Here is a 24,040-nt window from a genome sequence, read left to right as displayed (position 1 = left end):
GCGAGATGAGCTGGGTTCAAAGGAGCTGGCTGCAACACTGAACTAAGAAAATGGCAAAGAAATCATGCAACACACGGACATGAGTTTCTCAGATTGAGGGTGGGACCGCTCTGTGACCTTAGGGTCAGCTTCTACACTGGACTGTGCTGGAAAGAGAGAACAGCACATGCACTTGGAATCTCTTTATTTTATAGGAGGGACACCCAAAGGAGCTTTGATGGAACGTTCTTCACCACATAAGGCAGGGGATAGAGTATCCAAAGGTGGAGTCTTGCTTTGTGATGTCTTTGGTCAGCAGATTGATTGACATTTTGGCAAGTCACACCCATCTCACGTGCTGTGTGGGATAACAGATAGAGAGGAAAAGCGCACTTGTGTCACACAGCCCAATCAGCATGCAACGTCAGACCTGTCCCCTCATATAGCTCCAATGCGCATAGCTCACACACATTTACCCTTGCCTTTTAGGCCGAATTTGCATTGTGTGTGTGTGTGTGTGTGGTGCTGGGGTTTGAACCCAGGGCCTTGTGCATGTGAGGCAAGCACTCTACCAACTGAGCTATATCACAAGCCCCAAATTTGCAGTTTTAATATGATTGGTGGTTAATTTTTTTAAAGCTTTTAATTTTCTAGTCACAAGTAAGTATAGTCAGTTTTGTTTCGGAGAATAGAAAGCTCTGTATTTTCAACTTTAAATATAGTAGAATGATGAGTTGGGGAATAATTTGGTTGAATGAAACCAAGCAAGTTTCAGAGACAGATTCTTACCTGTGTTCGTGATATAGAACTTTATATATGAGCAGTGATCTACCTGGGGGAGAATTAAAGACCGTTTGTAAAGTAGCAGCTAAGGCCTGAGAGAGGCCATCAACATAGGATCCCTTCTCTAGAGGGTGGGGTTGCCTTGGAGCAGGGGAAGGATGAGCTTCAGACCACTGGGGACTTCTTAAGTCCTCAGAGAGCCCTGCTTGAGGGTGACAGCAGAGCTACTGCCTTTTCTGGGCTGAACTTTGGGATTTGCTGCTGGTGGCGACAGGAATGGAGACAAGGAAAGCAGCGATGTGTATGAGTGTGACTGCCGAATTTCAGGGGTTGTCAGGAGAAGAAGCTGTTCAGCTTGATCTTGCACAACATCCCTGTGATATCGAGTCTTGGGCTTTCAGCACCCAGTGCCTTAATAAGAGAGGGGGTGGGAGTCACAGCCGGATGCAGGGAGGCAGAAGAAGGATGCTGTGCCAACGGTAGGAAGGCTCTAGGAAAGTCCCCCGTCCCCAGATGCCTTGAAATGCTGCTTCTCCTGCATGTGAATCCAAAATATTGGAAACACGACAGCATGTTTGCTCTCTCTCTAGAATTCTTATTTGTTTCATTTTTGTGTCCCTTTGACATATCTAGGTGGTTCCCCTTGAAACAGTGCTGTGTCAGGAACTCATTTGGAGAGATTTGGCCCCCTTATGACCTTATTTGCTCTTACTTTATTTATTTATTTTTGTGATACTGGGGATGGAACCCAGCAGGGCTCTACCACTGTGCTCCAACCCCAGTCCTTTAAAAAAAAAATTTCTTTTGAGACGAGGTCTCTTTAAATCGCCCAGATTGGCCTTGAACTTGAGATTGCCTCCCCAAAAAGCTGGGGCAACAAGTGTGCACCAGGGCACCTGGCTGGTTGACATTGTTTGAATCACTTTATCTGAGTCTCTTGAAAGTGAAGTACTTATGTAATTAACCCCGCCCCACACATCAGTTCTTCTGATTATAAGGGATTGTTAGCAACAGGATGCTGTCTTCTGGAGGGACCACCTTCAGCACGCAGCATTACTAGGGTGCTAAGGGTGGGGTGAGGGTTTGTTTGGATGCTGAAGACAAGCTTGACTCACTTCTCAGGCAGGCCTGAGCTCACTGTGGGTGCCTTTAGGAGAAAGGGCCAGGGAACGTTGCCCATTGTTTGAGAAAGTGTCTTATTGATTTTAGACTCAAGCTGATGCAAGTAAAGCCATCTTGCCTGGATTGTCCTGTGAATCCTTGGGTAGGACCCATGGGGATGAAAAAAAGGGTAATAAAGATGATTTTTCCATCTTCGTTGTTTTGGATCTCTATTGGTTCCAGTGCGGGAACTGGAGTCAAGAATTTGGGTTTTAGCCAGGCACAGTGGCACATGCCTGTGATCCCAGTGGCTGGGGAGGCTGAGGCAAGAGAATCATGAATTCAAATCCAGCCTCGGCAACAGTGAGGCACTAAGCAACTCAGTGAGACCCTGTCTCTAAATAAAATACAAAAAAGGGATGGGGATGTGGTCCAGAGGTTAAGTTGCCCTGAGTTCAATTGCTGGTACCAAAAAAAAAAAAAAAAAGAGTTTGGCTTTTTGGCTTACCACTGATTAGCTAGAAGATCTTGAGATCTCTGGGTGTATTAATCAGTTTTCTGTTACGATAATGCATACGTGAGATAATCAGCTTATAAAGAGAAAAGGTTTATTTTGATACACATTTTCAGAGGTTTCAGCTCTGTTGCTTTTTGACCTGTGTGGTGAGAGCATGTGGCAGAGCAAAAGTATTCACCTAGGGCCACCATGCCAAACAGAAAGAGAGAGGACATTAGGGTCCCCTTCAAGAGTGTGTCTCTGATGACCTAAAGACCTCCTACTAGGCTCCACTCCTAAAACCTCTACTACAATAGCAGCACCCTGGGGAGCAAGCCTTTACCACATGGACCTTTGTGGGGGACACTTACGATGAGCTTATAGCACAGAGCTTTACTTTCTTCTGAGAGAGGAGAACAAACTTGATTTGCTTAGTTGAGGGGACACCATGTACTATGGATTGACTCAAGTCCTCCCTTTCCTGCAAATTAATATTTTGAAGCCATAGCCCCCTACGTGATGGCGTTTGGAGATGGAGCCTTTGGGTTTATAATTAGACTTTGGTGCAGTCATGAGAGAAGGCTTTTCATGGTGTTAGCAGAGGGGATGTCAGAAGACCCTCCCACCCCAGCTATGTGAAAATGAGAAGGAAGCCATCTGCAACATAGGAAGAGTGCCCTCACCTGGAACCAAATCTGACAGCCCCTTGACTTTGAATGTTCACACTCCAGAACCGTGAGGAATAAATGGTATTTTTGTTTGGCTGCTCAAGCCGGCCAAGACTCGTGTTCACTCACTCGATTATGAATTGGGTGTCTTTTGAGCGCTGCTTGTATGTTCTAGGCATTGTTCTCAGAAGTGAGGATATGATGATGAGCGACGTAGACAAGGCTCTCATGTCCCTGTCATTCAGTGGAGAAGACAGAAAACAGTAAATTAAGGAGACAATTTTGGGTTGTGGTAATGGCCTTGAACTTACTGTGGGCCTATGGGTGGGCGAAGCAGATTGCAGTCAGGGAATATTTGTGGCGCTCCACCCATCACTCCCTCCCATCACAGTTTCTGCTCATCACCATCTTTGGAAATATCTTCTTCATCTCTGTCCTACTTCCCAGGGGCAGTGTGGGGGAAGCCATGGGGACAGCATTTCTTCCTTTCTTGGATACTCTATTTTCTTGTGTGGCCCCATTCCTGAGACCCCCGGCTCAGGTAGCACGTCTCTCCCACACTCTTGGTGTGGGGGTGTGGAACCTGCATTCTGGGCTCTTCTGAGGGTGATGGGCTGCTGTTGCAGTGACTGTTTCTAAGACAGAGATGTTGTCCCAGGGAGTCTCTCCTGAGTCAATTCTTTCCCCTGGAATGTAGGAGCAGATTTGACTCCTCTGCCTCTGACCTTCAAGGAAGTCTGAGTACACAGGTTTCAAGCCTTCCCAAGAAACCCAAAGCCAGAGTGCCATGGGCCTCCTTTCCAGGATAATGGAAATACTGACCATAGCCCCAGTCTCCCTCTTACCTCTTCTTGCCCCTCACTGACTGATCTAGGGTACCAGGGAGAACTGGCAGCAGGACATGGGTGGGGCTGGTGGTCTGTTCCCCATTTCTTTTTGGTTGTTTTAGTTTTCACATTTCTCTGCTGTTTGGATCCTGATGCTAGATTCAAAGGCCAGACTTATAAGGTCAGGGGAATCAAAGACGGCCAATGACTCACACACTTTCATGTTTCTCGGCCCTGGTCTGTTGGCAGTTTCTGGACCAACTTGTAACCACTTTCTTGGAGCCAGTGCAGGTAAAGGAAAGGCGCTTAGCAAACAGGGAAGGGGTGGGCGGCCTGCCTGAGCCTGAGCCTGAGCCCAAGCCTGGGCCTGTGATGTGGTCAGGCTGCCGTGCACCCAGCTCAGCAGGCCCCACCAGCCCTGGGCAGACAGGCCAGGGCACACACTGCACGGTGCCCGCCGGCGCCTGGAGGAGCTCCCGGGGTCCCCTGCAGGGTGGGGCTGGCTAGGGTGTCTGCTCCAAGTGCAGCCAGCTGTGTGTGTGTGTGTGTGTGTGCGCGCCTGTGTATGCTTGTGCACATGCTCTGTGAGGCAGGGAGGAAGAGAGCACAGCAGGGTGTGTTAGTAAGACTCCCGTAGAAGTGCAGTCAGCTCTGAGACTGCGTGTGTACCTTTCAGGTCGGTAAGGAGAGCTGTATTTCTTCTGTAACCCTCCTCCTCTAATCGCAAAGGTCATGAACCATAAGTAGGCCACGAAACCATGTTAGTGGGTTACAAACAACATAGAACAAGAAGGAGGAAAGATCTTACTAGATTAATGCTAAAATTTTAGGTGCCATAATGACATTGTGGCTGTGTAAGAGAATGTCCTTATTCTTAGGAGTTGCTTGATGAACTATTTCCCTGGCAAGTAGCATAAAGCACGTCATTGACTTTCAAATAGTTCAACCAAAAAAACTGTGCCTCTGTGTGTCCTTGCATGTGTATTGACAGAAAGATGAAGTAACATGGCAGAATGTTAACCACTGGCAAGTGAAGGTCAATGGTTCTCAGTGGGGGATGATTTTACCCACCAGGGGACATTTGGCAATGTCTGGAGACCTTTTTTGGCTTGTAACAACTGGTCTGTGTTTGGGGTACTCATGGTATCTTGTGCGTAAAGGCCAGAGATTCTTACAACACACAGAAAAAATCCTTACGTCAAAGAATTATTGGATCCAAACTATTAACAGTGCTGAGATTGAAAAATCCTGCTCATATCATTCTTGCAACTCTTCTGTAGGTTTGAAAAATTTCAGAAGTAAATAAAGGAAACAAAGTAGACTCATAAGAGAATTGGAAGTCTCAAAGTGCATCACATACTGCCATAGTAAAGGTAATTATTATTTGGTGAACTTGTTTTGCTTCAGTCCTGTAGCTGTGTTTATTTGTATTGTCTTGCAATAGGAAAGTATTTCTTATGAGAGTTGTGCTCAAAACACTGAAAAACGCAGCTTAATCTGTATCCTTTTGGCTGTACTTGGTATTGCAGAGACAGAAGCCTGTCAAACATCACCCACTTTCAACTCATCCACAGCGGTATCATAATCTTATTTTGTGTTTATAATGTGCCGGGCACTGTGCTAAGCAGTTTACAAGATTATCTTATTTAATCTTCACAAGAATCCTTGTGAAGCCGGTGAAGTAGTGCACTCCGGCAATCCCAGCAGCTCGGGAGGCTAAGACAGGAGGATTGTGAGTTCAAAGCCAACCTCAGCAAAAGTGAGGCTCTAAGCAACTCAGTGAGACCCTGTCTCTAAGTGAAATACAAAATAGGACTGAGGATGTGGTTCAGTGGTTGAGTGCCCCTGAGTTCAATTCCCAGTACCTTCCACTTGCCACCCTCAAATAAAAGAACCCCTGTGAAGTGGATATATTCCTGTCCTCATTCTACAAACTGAGGCTTAGAGATGTTAAATTGATGGCCCAAGGGCACACAGAATAAGAGGTTGAGGTCACTTGCACTCCAAAATCGAAGCTCTTAATTATTTTGCCATTCTGCCTCTAACCCTCTCAGAGCTCCCAAACTCAACATTGCCTGCTCTGGAAGCGAGAAGAACCTAGTTCCCCCTAAGGATGGACTATGCCTGTCAGCAAGCAGCTGAGAGCTTTGCCTTCTGGGAATCCATCTTCCGGAGGCAGCATCTGGGCCTTGAACAAAGATGGGATTCATCTTGGGCTGGTGAAAATTTGGTCAGAAAAGAATCTGTAGGGCTTGAATGGCAAAATGGACATAAGCAATCAAGAAAATATTGAACTCAAATTCCAAATTGAGGGGGCTGGGGTGGTGACTCAGTGATACAGCACTTGCCTGGCATGTGTGGGGTACTGGGTTCAATTCTCACCACTGCATATAAATAAATAAATTTAAATCAAGGTTCATTAACACCTAAAAAATAAATTAAAAAAAAAATTCCAAATTGACTGAGTCAAACCTGAACACAGATTTCTCCAAAGCTCAGCGTGCTGAGTTTGAAGGGTAGCAATGAGGTCCTTCTCCTTGGATGATATCTAGGTGTTAATGAAACTTCAGAGAGTCAACTGTGGTCATTAATGGTGGCCCCAGCCCTGGGTGGTCAGTGCATAGATGCCCAGGCCCCGGTAAGTGTGGGCTCTGTGGTTCAGTCTCGGGGTGGGACCCTGAGTCATTGCCTACAGGTCATTTTGCATAGAGAGCTCTGATCTTTGCTGTTTGTTAAAAACATTCTCATCTCTGGTGTTTGGGAGGCAAGTACCTAGGAAGAGCTGTGTCTTCCTACCTTGTTCTTTACTCTGGCAGGCAGCTCACAGGCTGGGGCAAGGGGATTGGAGGGAACTCTGCCATTTTCACGCTGATGATGAGATCTTATGTTTCCCCTTAGCCCCAATAACAATCTGGAGTGGGCCATGTGGACCTTAGGGGCGCAAGTGGATGAGAGACTTTTCTCTTCCAGAAGGAAGACCTGGGAACAGTCAGGGCAAGCCTGTTAACTTTGTCTGGTATTCATGCTGCCCATTTGCCAGGCTTTAGGCTCTGGGGGACACTGGTGCTGTAACCATTGGAGATGAGATAAAAGGGGTCTCCTGAGTGCCAGTGTTTCTCTCTTTGGCACCCCTGGGGACCCTCTGTCCAGACAGGGTTCTGTTGGTATGGGCCACTGCGGTCAATCCAGAATGTTAGGGATTTGCCCAAACACAGAGTTGGCATCTGTCTCTACCTCTTCTGTTGCTATCTTGGAGGGTAGTAACCATCTACTTATATTTTATCAACTTTACAGCTTCCCACTTTTATTATGAAATCACCTGTACCTGTCATACAGAGGGTCCTCAGCCACAGACACTGTTTTCACGGAGCTCTTGAGAGACTAAGTTGTCACATGGTTTTGTTTCTAGGTGGTGAAAAGCCTCGTGTGGGATTCTCCCTCCACATTTTTTTTTATTGTGGTAAAATATACATAACAACAAAATGGACCTTTTTAGACACTTAAGAAGTGTACATTTCAGTGATCTTAAGGACATTTACATCCTTGTGCATCCATCACTACCATTTGTCTCTAGAACCTTCTTAATCTTCCTCAACTGTTACCCCATTTAAAAAAAAATGAGCTATAACTCACATATCATCAGAGACACCTGTTTTCTAGTGTACGATTCAGTGGTTTTGGGTTTACTTACAGGTTGTGTGGCCATTGCTGCCACCTAATTGTAGAACATTTTTGGCTTCTATCACTTTATTCACTCTGGTTTCCCCATAGCACTATCCTCTTTGCTATCAGATGATGTGGCTGTTCCTTTTATTTTTTAATTAGTTATTTATATATTTATTTATATGTGGTGCTGAGGATCAAACCCAGTGCCTCACGCATGCTAGGCAAGCGCTGTGCCACTGAGCTGCCACCGTAACCCCAACGCAGCTGTTCTTAAAACCAGACCCTACTGTTGTCCCTCAGTTTTTCTCCTAAATAACCAACACCCATTGTGCAAGTTTAGGTGCTGACACTTTCCTGGCTGTGTCCTGTGGTGTCAGGCATTGATGACTATGGTTTGACCACCCACCTACCCAGCTGGCAATGACTGCATGACACATACTGACTTAGACGTGTGAAAATGTAAAAAATGTGTGTCTTAACATTGATAGACTCAGCTGGGTGCCGTGGCGCATGCCTGTAATGCCAGTGACTCAGGAGGCTGGGGCAGGAGGTTCACTGGTTTGAGGTCAGTCTCAGCAACTTAGCAAGACCCTGTCTCAAAATAAACAGGGATGGAGGATGTAGCTCAGTGGTAAGTGCTTCTGAATCTAACCCCCAGTTCCAAAAAATAAAGAAAGAAAGAAAATCAATGAACTCAGGAGTTATCTTTCTAGCTCTAACCCCAAAGTTGCTGCATCTCCCATGACTCACCCCTTACTCAGATCTCATCATTTGCACTACTCTGAACCCCATAGTGCTTTGGACAGAACTCCATTCACTGTCCCTTCAATAGTGTCAGCATTATCTACAATTGTTCCATACTATACATTATCTATATTGCCCCCCTCCACCCACCAGGAACCCCTACTTGGGAAAGAAGTGGGAACCCACTATTCGTCTTTGTGTTCGCTGTGCCTAGTATTGTGTAAGGAATAAAATAGATGCTTAATAGAGGTATTTATTGACTCAGCAAGGCTCAGAAGAGCCCACAAATTATAGCGGATTGGGGGGACAAGTTTACACAACACTTCTGGGGTGTCAATCTCCTTTCAGTGCACTTTACTGGTAAAACGAAAGAACGATACTCTCTTATGTGGCCCACATGTGGCCCATCTGTGACTAGCCTGGGCCTGGATCGCTGGGTAGCGTCTGGTTCCTTTTCCTTTGGGAACCTGCAGCTGGTATCTCTCTGAGCCGTGCAGAGGGCCTCCCTGAGTTCCCACACCTGCCTCCACCTGACCCAGACAGTCTTGGCCTTCCAGATCAGGAAGCCTGGGACTCTTTACTTCTTTAAAATAAAACCTTGGAAGAACAATTCGAGGCGGCATCTTCCAGAGTTTGCTCTGTCCCTTCAGATTTTGTCATTTGACTTTATTTATTTATTTATTTTTGTAGTGGGGACTGGACCCAGGGTCTCATGCATGCTGGACAACTGCTCTACCACTGTATTATAGTCCCAACCCAGAATTTGTTATTTGAAACACCAGGCTCTAGTTTAAGTGGAAGAGGAGGACAGAATGATCTCATCTGTCCTGATTTTCTTGGTTCTTGTTTCAATTAAAAAACTATTTTATTAAAAATAAGTGATTATTGTTAATTACAAAAGCTATACATGTTTATTATAAATATTTTGGAAAATACAGAAAAGCAAAAAATGAATTAAAACCACCCATAATTATGCCATCCAGAAATTTTGATACAGTTGTTACTTTGGTGTTCATCCTTCTAGTCTTATTTGAGTATATATGAGTGTTTATATGTGTATGTGAATATATATGTAAATATTTAATGGACTCACTATCTTTTGTGAACAACTACTATATTTTAATAATATATTGTAAACTCCCAATAATATATTGTCTCCCAATATTTTACATGGTTGCCTGGTATTGTACCCTGTGGAGATAAATGTATGATAATGTATTTAACCAATTCCCTGTTGTTGGAAATTTATATTTTTGCCAGTTTTCCATTCTTATAAATACAGCCACAGGGAATATTCTTGTAGATAGACCTTTACAGGTATGCATTGTTGACTTTTGTTGTCGTTGTTACTAGGGATTGAACCTAGGGATGCTTAATCATTGAGCCACATCCCCAGCCCTTTGTATTTATTTATTTTTTTAATTTTGAGACAGGGTCTTGCTATGTTGCTGAGTCTGGCTTTGAACTTGCCAGTCTCCTGCCACAGACCAAGGAGTTGCTGGGATTACAGGTGTATGTCACTATGTTTGGCCTATTGTATAGGACTTGTATAGGATGGCTTGGAGCTAAAGTGTATGCTAGGTTTTAGTTTTTTTCCTCCTGTTATTTTTTTTTCCCTATTCTGGAGATTGAGCCCAGGGTTTTGAGCATGCTAGATGTTATGGTTTAGATGTGGTGTCCTGCAAAAGCTCACGTGTGAGACAATGCAAGAAGATTTGGAGGAGAAACGATTGGGTCAAAGCCTTAACCTAATCAGTGAATTAACCCTAGTGGGATTAACTGAGTGGTAATTGGAGGTCGGTGGGGTGTGGCTGGAGGAAGCGGTTCATTAGGGGCATGAATTTGGGGTATATTTTTTGCATCTGGAGAGTGGAGTCTCTCTGCTTCTTGATCAGAAACCAGCCTTTTTTATATTTTTATTTAGAGACAGGGCCTCGCTCAGTTGCTGAGGCTGGCTTTGAATTCAAGATTCTCCTGCCTCAGCCTCCTAAGCCACTGGGCTGAGCCAGTTCAGAATTTCTAACTGGCCAATCCAGAGACTTTCTTTTGGGTCTTGTCATCCGCCCCTCTCTGTGGCTTTTGGTGTTTGCTCACTCCTCAGAAGGTTTCTCAACATACCCTTTGCTAGCTCTTCTCACCTTGCCCTCCCTTAAAAAGTAATATGCCTGAGGGTCTATCAGTTTGTGTCTTTTTGTTCATGATGAATGCTTATCATCCGGACCTTGCTGGCTTCCTAGGTGAATGCTCATTGGTGAAGACCTGCAGAGCTGGACTCCAGCATCCTTGGATTAATTGGGTGCGGAGAGTGTCTATCCTACTTCCAGCTTCCTGTTTCTCCCCAGAGCTTCCACCTTTCCTGCAGTGGCCATGGCTGTCTTCCTATGGTACACAAGTCATTGAGTCCTTTCTCCATTGCAAAAAATTCTCTTGATGACTCCTCATAAATGTCAAAAGCCTTCAACATCTGGGCCCTGCTTTTGTTTTCTGACTCGCATCCTGTGTATCCCCTTGCCTAGCCTGGGCCTGCACCTCAGCCAGCCCTCATTCCTGTTGGGTCACCCTTTGGGTCTCAACTCACACCAAGTTCTCCAAACTCTGAAGGATCTTTTTATTTCTTCCCTCAGACCTTCCCTGAACCTCCCAGGACTTCCTAGAACCTATGAGACCTTCCCTGAATCTTTGAGACCTGCCTCTCCTTTCCCTGGCATAATTCACTTCCTGTTCTCTGGCCCTTGGCATCTGGGTCACATCTCCAGTGAGTGGATATCACCTTAATCGTCCAGTTAATCACACGCCTTCCCCTCCTTTCCCTGCTGGATGAGGGATTCAGTGTGGACAGGACCTGGTCTTATTCTCCTCGGTATCTCCAGGGCTCAGCATGTGCCAGGTACAGAGGAGGTGCTGTCTAAATGTTTGTGAAATGACTTCCCCCAGACTGTTTAGTAATGGTATTTAAAAAGGCAGATGTCAAATAACGTGTGATTGCCCCCGCCTGTAATCCCAGCTACTCAGGGGGATAAGGCAGGAAGATTATCAGTTCCAGGGCAGCCTGGAAAATTTAGTGAGACTCTTTCTTAAAATAAAATTTAAAAAGGCCTGGAAGCTGAGTATGGTGGTGCATGCCTGTAATCTCAGTGATTTGGGAGGCTGAGACAGGAGGATTGCATGTTTGAGGCCAACCTCAGCAGCTCAGTGAGGCCCTAAACAACTTAGTGAGACCCTGTCTTAAAATACAAAATACAAAATAAAAAGAGCTGGGGATGTAGCTCAGCAGAGAAGCCCCTGGATTCCATCCCCAGTACAACCAAGAGAAAAGAGAAAAAGCATATGTTAAACTCTTAGTTTTCTTAGTTTTCATGTGACTACAGCTAATCCAATGTACCCGTGATCAGCTTCCATACTGAGTGTCCATCAGACACACATCTTATCTATATGAGGCTATAGAGGCTTCCTCCTTGAAGTCAGAGCTTTTCTGTGGTTCCATTACAAATTCAGGAAGAGTGGGCCTCCTGAAAGTTATGAGCTTGTTTTCATTTCTAAACAAGGAGTCCAAAGGAAAATGAAAATGGAGGCAATTCAAGTTCACAAACAAAATTCAACAGAATTTTTGGCAACTCCCTCACCAAGTACTTGGGGATTTCAGCCTGCTCCTATTAGAGAAAAGACATTTTCTCTGGCTGACCATGCCTGGTGCAATCCTTGGGACCTACGCATATTGGCAGTCCCACCTGGCAACTTGTGGACCGGGTTGGGAATGGTACTGTATACCTCTGAGCCTCAGTGTCTTAATCTGTAAAATGCAAACAGTGATTCTGCATTATAGGGCTGTGAGAGTTCAAGGAGCCCTTCTTGGGGTCAGGCATGCAGTAATCACTGCACAAGCTACAGGTGCTGTCTATTGCAGACACATAGAGGTGAGTGAACCAGAAAGTTCCTGCTATACCTTTGGTCAGTCTAGGAACTATTACTGCTTCACCCCAAAGCAAGCATTGGTTTAACTGAAGTTACCTGCTGAAGCATGCAGCTTTGGGGTGGTCTCACATGCAGGAAATTCCTTATTGCTTTAAAATTCAGTGACCAGGGAAGAGGTTTTCATGGCTTCTCTGAACCTCCCTGAAATGTTACTATCAATTTTGTGGGAAAGTGGATATTTGGGGGCAAAAGAGTGTTAGGTTTTTCTCAGCTTCTCAGAAGAGCCCATGACTTTAAAATGTTCAGAAACAATGGCAGTGAATCCTACAAATGGAAACATCTGAATGTGTATTGCTCTGATATCTTATAAGGTGTGATAGAAATGGTACCCAATATTGAGAGTGAAAGTCCATCCTAGCCCGGATACAATGCCAGCTGCAAGGTGGCTTTGGACATCTAGACAGGAAAACCAGAGCTCTTTAGTGGGGACTGGAGTGTGAAACGATTTGGCTTTGTTGTGGCTTCTGCCCTCATGACAGGGCCTGTTCTACCAGAGGCTCCTAGCCCTCTGCTTGAACAGGGGCTAGAGTGCTGGTCAGAGACTGTGGCAGGCTCTGGAAATGATGCTTCTGCAGTGTGTGTGTGTGTGTGAATGAGTGTGAGAACGGATCTGCCTGGATCCTGGGTGGCAGATGTTGGCACCAGCTGCCAGTGGGAGGTGCAGTCTGTAATCCAGGAACTTGGGAAACGAGAGACATGCCGTGATCCTAATGAAATGAAGACAGACCTTGGCCTTCCTAAGCCAGGGCTCTAACCAAGCCAGAGGTTCCGTAGCTCTCACAGCACACCTGGAGAGGATGAAGGTGAAGCATCCTGAGGACTGTCTTGTAGGCTTGGTGGCAGGCTGGCAGGTGGAGACCCTCCCACAGATAGCTTTCTCTCCTACCACATGCAGGGAGGGATAAGGTGCTGCAGGGGGCTCCCCAACTCCCTCGGAGGGTCATTCCAAACACATAACCATTCAACCTCGACTTCTTTTCAGAGACTGAAGGCGAGTATTGGCTGGAAAATGCGGATGTGTGTGGACTTCCTGTCTCGTTTGGACTCTCTGGGTTCAGTGCAGAGGGGTGTTGTCTGGGGTATTCCTCATCTGAATTAGTTTCTGCTAGAAATCTGCTTATTCAGAAACAGGTAGCTGCTGCCTTTGACAGAATCTCACTGCTCTTTGTACCCAGAGACAATTCCACTCTCGGTCACTCAGCTTATCCTGCGAGCAAATGGAAGTCATTTATGTTCCCTGTTGAGGGAGAAGGCCATGCCGTGAGGTTTCATCCCTGAGTGTCTTCATGCGTATCACATTCAGGTTTTTGGAATGCATGCTTGAGTCGCAGTGGAGGAATATTTCCAAGTCCACCAAATGCTCCTCAAGGCAGCCTCCACACAGATTTTAATTGCTAAAGCTACTTATTCTGACTCAGTGTCTGTTTGGTAAAATGTCTGGAGATACAAAAAGGGGGCGGGGGGGAGAGACAAGTGACTTGGTCCAGATGCTCCCCATGACTAACAGAACGTCCACCCAAAGATGGGAGATGAGCAGCCCGCTGGCGTGTCATAGGTGGGTGGGTTTCTCAGAGCTCTTATTTAAAGCTGTGCCCTATTGTACTAAAATTATAATTTGTGAATAAGCACTGAATTAGAGTCGTTGGGCTGAGCTGACTCACTGCCGGTAAAAGACTGGGACAGGAATGCCTTCATGTCAGAGGCGACTCCAGCAAGAGGGGAGGAGCAGAAAATGCTGGATGGGCAACCCATCCAGCACTTTCCTGAGGGGTCACTGCTTCCGCTGACCTGGGGCACCCGGCCTTCTCTCCATTTGTTCCCTTCATCCCTACAGAGAGGCCACCCAGTGGATCTTTGTGAGAAATGCTTGAAAATCAGAGTCTCAAGGGGCCTTTGAGATCATGCACCTTTCATCCCACCTCTGGGTCAGCTCTTTGTAGCAGGAGTAGGGACACACAGACATTTGGAAACTGGTTTCAGGGCCAGACCGGATGCTGTTTAAAATTCTCGCCATTTTAAGTGATGGTTTCTGGGTCTTTTGAAAATGTCATGGGTCCCTCTGCCACGCTCTGTGCTTCTGGCAGGTGGGATCAAGCAAACTCTGCTTAGCTGAAGCTCTAGCGCTTGGTGGCTGGTTGGAGCAGGTCTTGTCCGACGTTGTCATCGGGGCCTCCTGTGTGCCATCTTGGGTGTTGGTGTCATCAGAAGTGTATTATGTCATAGGATTGCTTCCACGTAGTCCTTGTAAGTTGTTTCAGTAGCAAATAAAGGGTTGTAAAGGTAAATCTGGGTGAGGAAGTTGTTGGTATCTTTTTCTATTAATGATTTAATTTGGATTCACTCATGTTAATTGATCAATGTTTTGAAAGAACAAGGTTCTGAGATCACGAATTTTGGGAAGAATAATTTTCTAGGAAACAGAATAGAAAAATCCCAGAGCACAGGGACCTGGCAGGAGGATGGCTATCACCCTAGTGAGTCTCAGTGTGGGGGCGGCGGGGGGCGACATTGTTCCTGGGAACACTTAACTATGACTGGAGACACCTTTGGTTGTCAAGCCGAGAGGGAGGCACTACTAGTATCTAGTGGGTGGAGGCCAGGATCTTGTTCAAGAGCATCTATATCCAGGTTAGCCCTAATTACCCAGCCTTAAGTGTCACTAGTGTCACTCTAGACCTGTTGTAAATGGACCCCAAAGCACAGCAATGGTACATAAACATTCTCTTCTTCCTATGGAACTGCCTGTGTGTGGAACAGTCACCAGACGTCTTGAGAGCATCTCTGTGTGTCGGGCACAGTGGGAGCTAAAGGATGGCTGGAGATGCTGGGGGGCAGTGCATGTCTCCCATCCAGCCTGCGGCACAATTGCAATCACACTCTCCTGTCCTAGATGGGATGCTCCCCAGAGATTGCTGCAGCTCTCAGATAACCGCAGCTTCAGTGGCAGTGCCTCCTGCTTGGCCTTTGTCCTCAACCCTGCCCTATCCACTGGGAGCAGGGTCTGGGGAGAGGTAAACTTCCCCATGGATCTGTGCTGTGTTCCTGTCATGGTGGCTTCAGTTGTGTCTGGTCCTGTTCCAAAGGCTTCCTTCCTGGTTCCTCATCTGTGCTGCCTCCCACTCCAGAGACACTCACTTCAGTGACTGGGATGGACTCAGATGTGACTGAGAGTCCAGAGCTCGTCCTCTTGCTCAATCATGATTATTCATGGCTGACCTGAAGATTTCTGAAGAAATGCCTCCACATCCGGCCTCAGGAAGCCCTGCTCAGTGGGGAGTTCTTGGGTGAGGGTGTCCTGCCAAGGGAGCTGTAGAGAAGGAGGAAATGCATCTGGTCATCACGACTCAATCATTCTCACCACCCTTGACTGCATGTTGAGCCACCAGAGCGCAGTAGACTGCAAAGGTTTATTTCAGCAGAGGGATTCTGGCTTGAGATGCAGAAGCCATAAAGACATAAGATCTGAAGGCTGCCTGGGTTTCAATCCCACCCTAGACCATCTGGAGATTATGTCCCTCTTTCTGCTCCATTGGAACAAGAATACCCGGACAATCCCTTTGCTGATAGACTTACAGCATAACAAACCTCTTTTCCTGTCACATGTATATTCTTCATATTCTATCCTGAAAAGCCCTGCAGAGATACCACAAAGGCTCTGTGACCTGCAACAAGGTTTCATTATGTCTCACAAATGTATGTTCTACTATTTCCTCGCCAGTTTTAGATCTGTCTCCTAGCTAGCTTCCAATTCTTTCCATTTCTCCCTCTTCAATCAGGAACTAGGTTTGTCAATTATTATTATTTTTTTTTCAGAATTTTTGATGCTTATTTTATTTTTATTTTTTTTTCGGTCAATTATTCCTTTGGAATCTCAAATATGTTTTCTTTCTTCCCTATCTCTGTCACCCAAGTCTGATCTTATTGGTCTTCTGCTTACAGATGACCAGGGCTGTTACTTGGTCTCTGAGGCCCAATCCCAGACCATTTAGTTCACTGCTGCCAAATATCTTTTCCTCCTGGTCCACACAACTCCTTGTCTAAAAGTAGTTTGGATTTCCCATCTCCTTCACCTGCTATTCAAAATGCTTCACAGTGTGGCATCAAGCAACATCCCTTGATCACGAAATGAGAGCCATCGTATCATTTACATTCTCTAATATTTAAAAATTACTTTAAAAATCAGTGTTGCATCTCATTAAAATATCAGTTAATTTGTAATTACCATGTAGAATGATTTTCTCATACTCTTCAGAATAAAAAACACGAACATATAGTGGTATTAAGGACTATAATGAACAGAGGCTTTTTTTCATTTTTGCCAGATCTTCCTTCCTTCCTTCCTTCCTTCCTTCCTTCCTTCCTTCCTTCCTTCCTTCCTTCCTTCCTTCCTTCCATATCAGGGGTTGAACCTAGGAGGGCTTTATCACTGAGCCCCATTTCTATCCCTTAATTTCTTTTTTTTAAACTTACTTTGAGACAAGGTTGCTAAATTGCTGAGACTGGCCTTGAACTTGTGATTCTCCTGCCTCAGCCTCCCAAGTCACTGGGATTATAGATAAGTGTGTGCCACTGTTCCGGGATCAGAACTTTTATTTATTTTTTTTTGGCGGTGCTGGGGATTGAACCCAGGGCATGCTAAGCAAGTACTGTATCATTGATCTATATCCCCAGACCTCATTTTTCAAAAAAAGAAATGAGTCAGGCATGAAGGCACACACCTGTAATCCCAGCTACTTGGGAGACCAAGGTAGGAGGATTGCAAATTCAGGCCAGCAACTTTGCAAGACCCTCGGCAATTTACCAAAACCCTGTCTCAAAAAAGGGAGGAGGGGGTGGGGTTGAAGGTCTTTAGTAGAGTGCCCCTGGGTTCAATCCCCAGTACTGCAAAAACGAATAAATAAACTAAAAATAAATTAAAAGTGAAAGAACAGACTTTTGCCTCTAATTCTTGTAAAATAACTTGCCCGCCGCCCCCCCCCCCAAAAAAAAAATATGCTAGTGCTCTACGTGGTATTTTTCACCAAAGTTCAGGAACTGCTGGCTTGGTTTACCAGAGCCAGGCTCTGTACCATTTCACCTTCACCCAGGTTGTACTGGCAGCTGTGGCCCAAGCAGACCCGCTGGCCCCCTCTGGTGGAACGCAGGGAGAACACAAGCAGGGAGAAAGGGGTCTCTATAGTACTGGCAAATACTGTTTCACTGCAACCACCCCAAGAAACTCTGCAAAATGCAGTCTGAGCTGGTCGCGGTGGTGCACTCCTATCATCCCAGCCGCTCAGGAGCCTGAGGCAGGAGGATCTTGAGTTCAAAGTCAGCCTCAGTAAATTAGAGAGGCCCTAAGTAACTCAATGAGACTCTAAATGAAATATAAAGGGGCTGGGGATGTGGCTCAGTGATTAAATGCTCCTGGGTGAACATCACCCCCACCCTCCCCCCAAAGAGATGTTCTGAGATGGAGCTGTTTTTTGCTGTTTTGCAAAAACAGGGTTGGAGGCTGGTGGAGGCTGGTGGAGGGTGGTGGTAGAGCATAAATCAATCCAACAGCTGGAATGTGCAGATAATGAACAAACCAAAGTTTAGCCTATGGTTTCAGTCTGCCCATGGCTAACCTCCCTACCCAGGTCATTTATAAGGAATAGACTCTTTTGGGAGATCTCTTGTCACTTGTTTTCTTTTCCCATCGCGGGAGGAGAAACAAAATGATTCAAAGGGCACGGGCAGGATTTCTGCTCCCAGCAGACCCTGGGCTTGGGCTCCCTTAACCCCAGGCTGGCCAGGCCTCCTGGGTCCTTCGGCTGCCAGGACATCCACACAGGGCGCTGCCTCTCCAGTTCCCTTGCTGTCAGCCGCCCACCAGCCCTGGAGGCCTCTCAGCCTGGCCCAGGTTCCTCGTTGCCCACACCTTGGCCTTGAGGCCCCCCTTCTCCCAAGCAGAAATGGGGTGTAACTACAGAGGGTCAGGAGTCAGGGGCCTCAGTCATGATTTGCCTGTTCAGAAGCTGGTGGAGCAGAATGGGCAGTGATCCGTGTGTCTATCCCAACCGTAATGTGTGGGTGTGTCAGCATTAAGCATGATCACCCCGGGTTTGCCCCATGTGGTCCTCGATCTTGGTGGCAGACAGGTAGGAAGGTCTGATGACTGGGGAAGCCCCTGTCAGTGGGTTGGTTAAGTCTGGCTTGCCTTCCTGGTCGCCTACTCCAGGAAGCCCTCCTTGCGTTCCCCAGGCTGGCTGAACGGATTCTGCCATGCTCCCCTCCCCCACCACCAGCACCCTGGCCACACCCTGCCATTGTACTATTCACTCCAGAAGTTGCCAGTTTACTTGTTGGTCACCACTGTGAGCTCCCCCATGGGCAGCAGCTAACTGTGTCTTATTCCCCTTGTGTCCCCAGGTCCTGGTCCCTTGCCTGGCACAACATAAGGCCTGCCAGGGAAGGCGTCCCATATGATGGAACTTCTGGTCTGTGTTTTAATATTTAATTTTTTTAAATATATTTTTTTAGTTGTCAATGGATCTTTATTTTACTTATTTTTATGTGGTGCTGAGGATCGAACCCAGGGCCTTGCACGTGCTAGGCAAGCGCTCTACCACTGAGCCACAACCCCGGCCTGGTCTGTGTTTTAAAAATGAGAAGGGATCTTCCAGGGACATGGAGCATTCTACAAAGAAGCAACCGTGTGGGCATGGAGAATACCCTTCTCAGATGTGGGCAAGAGGAGTGACCTCAGAGGTGGCTCTGGACTTCCTCTAGCTCTTTCAGATCACTAGGCCAGAAATCTGTGGGGCCAGGGGATGTGCTTATGCAAAGCCTGCACCTCCCACCCTGGGCTCTGAGATGGTTTGCCCAGGGGCTGCAGGGCCTCCTCCCCGGGTTCTTCCTTCCAGCTTCCAACAGTGTTGCTGGCCCAAGGTGGCTGTTTTGTGAGTGTGAGGAGGGAGCTTGGGTGCTAGCGTTCAGTTGTCCACACACATGTAGGGGGCCCTGAGGTGAAGCACATGTGCTGGGTGGATAGAGAATGTGTTTTTGCCATACTATATTTGGGTGTAGAACTCCAAGAGGGACCGTGGTTCTAAATAAAGACCTGGTCTTCTTGGTCATGATGAAGGTATATGTTAAGGTAGGAGGAAAAAATATTTTAACACACAAGAATGGCTGTACTAAACAAGATGAACAAAAACACATGTGAGCAATTGTGTCAGAGTAAATGTTGGTGAGGATTTGGAGAAACTGACCTTCAGTTACCATCTGATCTGCAATATTACTCCTGGGAATGTACCCAAGAGAATTGAATACATATAACCACACAAAATCTTCTATAGGGATCCACCTAGCAGTATTAATCACAATAGACCAAAGGTAGAAACAGTGGAAATGCTGACTACTGATGAATGTATAAATAAAATGGGCTAGAATCGTACAACAAAGTATTATGCAGCTATGAAAAGGAATGAGAATGCTACAGCATGAACAGACTTTGAAAACGCCCTGATAAGTGAGAGAATCAGACGCTAAGGTCGCATATTGTACGATTTTATTAATATAAAATGTTCAGAATAGGCAAATCCATAGAGACAGAAAGATTTGTTATTGCAAGGTTTTTGGGGAAAAGGAATAGGTAGTTACTGTTAATGGGTTTGTTAATGTTATTTTTTTTTAAATTGATTTTTTAAAAAATACATGACAGTGGAATGTATCACAATTCTTATTACACATATAGAACAAATTTTTCATATCTCTGTTTGTATATAAAGTATGTTGATACCAATTCATGTCTTCATACATGTACTTTGGATAAAGATGTCCATCACATTCCACCATCATTGCTAAGCCCCTGCCCGATCTCTTCCCCTCCCACCCCTCTGCCCTATCTAGAGTTCGTCTATTCCTCCCATGCTCCCCCTGCCTACCCCACTATGAGTCAGTCACCTTATATCAGAGAAAACATTCAGCATTTGTCTTTTTGGGATTGGCTAACTTTACTTAGCATTATCTTCTCCAACTCCATCCATTTACCTGCAAATGCCATGATTTTATTCTCTTTTATTGCTGAGTAATATTCTATTGTGTGTGTGTGTGTGTGTGTATATATATATATATATATATATATATATATATATATATCACATTTTTTTTAATCCATTCATCCATTGAAGGGCATCTAGGTTGGTTTCACAGTTTAGCTATTGTGAATTGTACTGCTATAAACATTGATGTAGCTGTGTCCCTGTAGTATGCTGTTTTTAAGTCCTTTGGGTATAGACCAAGGAGATGGATAGCTGGGTCAAATGGTGGTTCCATTCCTAGTTTTCCAAGGAATCTCCATACTGCTTTCCATATTGGCTGCACTAATTTTCAGTCCCACCAGATGTATAAGTGTACCTTTTTCCCTACATCCTTGCCAACACTTATTGTTGTTTGTCTTCTTAATAGTTACCATTCTGACTGGAGTATTAATGGGTTTTTTGAAGTTATAAAAATATTCTGGAATTAGACAGTGATTATAGTTAGACAACTCTGAGTATATACTAGAAATCACTGTAAACAATAAAATGGTAGATTTTTCCAATATGTAAATTATATATTAATTTAAAAAAGAATGTGTGTGTGTGTACACACACACACACACATAAAATAAATGCTAGGGATCAAATCCAGGACATTGTGCGTGCTAAGTGGATGCTATAGCACTGAGCTATAACACCAATACAAAAAGAAAAAAAAATTTTTTTTTGCTACTACTGAGGATTGAACCCAGGGGTGTCCTACCCCTGAGCTCCATCCCCAGCTCTTTTTAAGTATCTCATGGAACACGTTGTTAGCTTGATTTAGAGCTGATTGTGATATTCAGACACACGGCACATAGGCCTCACGTGTGCTTTTGCCCCTGGGCCCTGCAGATATTACAGGGAGTTGCACATGGAGCCCTGAAATGGCAGTGGTTGCTTTGTCACTCAGTTTTCAGGGGACCTGGAGCTCATGTTTGAGCCTCTTCAGGGCCAGGTTGTGAGGCCTTAGAAACCACGAGAGGAGCTCAGCCTTCCTGGTAGGTAGGCACCGAGGAACCTGAACACAGATTTGCATTTTCAGACAAGCCACCCAGGCAGCTGGTGGACAGGACCTATTTGAGAGGGACAAGACTGGAGTCAGAGAGGGCAGCCAGCTGTTGATTAGTCCAGGAAAGAGATGGTGCAGGCTTGCACACAGGTGGTGACAGGAGAAAAGTGGCAGAGGGAGAGAGTAGGGAGGGAAACCTCTTACTGATAAGCTCAGTGGGAGGTGTGGATAGTAACTGGGGGTTAAGGGAGAAGAGGAATTTGGCAAACCATTGTCTTTTAATTTATTTATTTGCCACTTTTTTTAAGACTAAATTTTTTTTCAAAACTTTATATATATATATATATATATATTTATATATATTTATATATATGTTTTTTACATGGAGCTGAGGATCGAACCTAGTGCCTCACATGTGCTAGGCAAGCGCTCTAACACTGAGCCATAATCCCAGCCCTATTTGCTGCTTTTAATGAAAATATTACATGTATGTGGCTTAAAACATCAAATGCTAGAGCAAATGTATAAAATGATCATTCTGTCCTTTTAATTTCAAACTCCCTTGTCTCTCTCTCCACATAGAACCATTATGAAGATGATACCAATTATGAGCATTTCTTTCTTTTTCTTTTTCTTTTTTTTTTTTGCAGGGCTAGAAATCAAGCTCAGGATCTTGCACGGGCTAGGTCAATACTCTGTCACTGAGCTACATGACCAGCCTGGTCGGTTTCTTATATATTCTTCCAGAAAAATTTCACATATATGGAATTCTCGCTTCAAAGATGAGAAAGATTTGGCTGTTTAAATACAGATGGGAAAAGGCCACACGGAGAAAAAGTGAAGACAGACAGAGGGTTGGTGGGAGATAACTGGTAGACGGCCATCCCGCCCAGGGCAGGGATGGAATCCAGGGGAACCAGAGCCTTATGTAGCAAGGCAGGCAGAAGCACAAGTCTCCTGCTGGGACTGGGAGGAAGGGCAGAGAACAGGGCTACCTAAAGAGAGGAAGTGAGAGGGGTCAAAGGGCACCAGGCTACAGTTCACGGTGTCAGAGGTAGAGGAATTCAGGGGGTGCAGGTCTGGGTGAGGCTGTGAAGGTAGGCAGATGGAGTGGAGGTGAAAGTCCTGGTGATTGGGGAACTTTAAGCCTGGGGGATTGCCCAGGTCCTTCCACAGATATTGAAATCTCTTGAGGTGATGACGTGTGCTGAAGTTCTCATTGATGTGAGGTGTGGTCCAGACTGGGAACAGGAAGCTTACCTGCCCTGTCTTCCTGCCTTGGGTCCTGGGAACATGGGAGGATGAGCAGCTCCCCACCTGGGGAAACAGGAGATGGAAACGTGCCCCACAGAAAGGCTGAGAAGCAGGGAGCTTGTCTTCATGGAACAAGGGCTCCAGAGTGTTGTGGGTGGGGAGAATATTCTGGAGACCTTATTCCATGAAGAATGCAGGCGGCTGTCAGTGGCCCAAGGAACTAGCTAGGGAGGTACCTGCTGAAAGGGGAAGAAGGGGTGATGGGGGTGAATAAAATGGGTGGGAGGAATATGGTGGAAGGCAAGGCCTCTGTGTTTCTATTTTTGATGATTTCAATGGTTTTAGTTTTGGTATGAAAATTGACTCCCAGTCCTAGTCAGGTCTGGGCAGAATCTGAATGGGTAGTCCCAGGGTCCATTCATGAGGTGAGTCACATCAGGTTTTTTTTTTTTTTTCTTTTTTCTTTTTTCTGTACCTGGAATTGAACCCAGGGGATGCTTAACCACTGAGCCACATCCCCAGCCCCTTTAATTTTTTTTCATTTTGAGATAGGGTCTCACTAAGTTGCTTAGGGTCTTGCTAAGTTGCTGAGGCTGGCCTTGAACTTGCCATCTTCCTGCCTCAGCCTGCTGAGACACTGAGATTATAAGTGTGCACCACGATGCGGGGCTTCAGACCCGGGTTTGAACACAAACTGGGTGTTGTGTTCATTTTCAAGGACTCGCTCACCGAAGTACCACACAGCCTGGTATTACATAAGAGAAATCTATTGTTTCAATTCTGGAGCTACAAGTCCAACACCAAGGTGTGTGTTGGGTTGGTTTCTTTTGAGGACCATGAGGAAGGATGTGTTTCGGGGCTCCCTTCTTGGTTTCTGGATAGCTATTTTATGCCTCTGTCTTTTCCTATTATCTTCCCTTTATGTGTCTGTCTTCAACTTTCAACTTTTGGTAAGGACACTATGTTCACTGATTTCCTTCCATAAACACCCTATTTCCAAAGGGTACATTTTGAGGTACCAAGGTTAGGATTTCAACAGATGAATTTTGATGGAACACAATTCAGCCATTTGTCAAGAACATAGTTGTTCGTAGCTTCAGCTAGTTGTCTTGGTTGATGATCCTGATGTCTACCTGATCCCTTGTCTACCTGATGATCCTGGCAGTACCAGCCTTACTGCATGGTAGTAAAGATGGAATGAGAACAGTGTCTGGCACATTGTGGGTGTTTTATATAGATTCTCACCACCACCACTACCATCTGGCCTTCCTCCCTTGGTCTGTAGACCAGTGAGCAATAGAACAATAAAGATCAGGACCTTTTTCTCTTATATCACCTTCCTGAACTCACTTTCTTAGGTTGGAGCTTACAAGAGACCCAGGTCAGCACCACCGGGAACAGCTACAGGGGCAGAGCTCAATTTGGCCATTATTCAAATAGAATTAGCTTTCAATGAGTACCAGGTTCAGCCTGGAACCCCAAAGGGACAACAA

General features: G+C 45.5%; 1 non-coding gene across 1 annotated transcript; it reads right to left on the bottom strand.

The window, feature by feature from the left end:
* Positions 1 to 496: 496 nt before the first annotated feature.
* Trnav-cac (transfer RNA valine (anticodon CAC)) lies at positions 497 to 569 on the bottom strand. The gene has a single exon. It is a non-coding gene; the product is annotated as a tRNA-Val (tRNA).
* Between the last annotated feature and the right edge of the window lie 23,471 nt (positions 570 to 24,040).

The sequence above is a fragment of the Marmota monax genome, unplaced genomic scaffold (genome assembly GCF_021218885.2).
Source record: "Marmota monax isolate L192 unplaced genomic scaffold, Marmota_monax_Labrador192_F-V1.1 WCK01_AAM20220418_F8-fsc00015, whole genome shotgun sequence".
Taxonomy (NCBI): domain Eukaryota; kingdom Metazoa; phylum Chordata; class Mammalia; order Rodentia; family Sciuridae; genus Marmota; species Marmota monax.
This window is presented reverse-complemented; position numbering and strand designations above follow the sequence as displayed.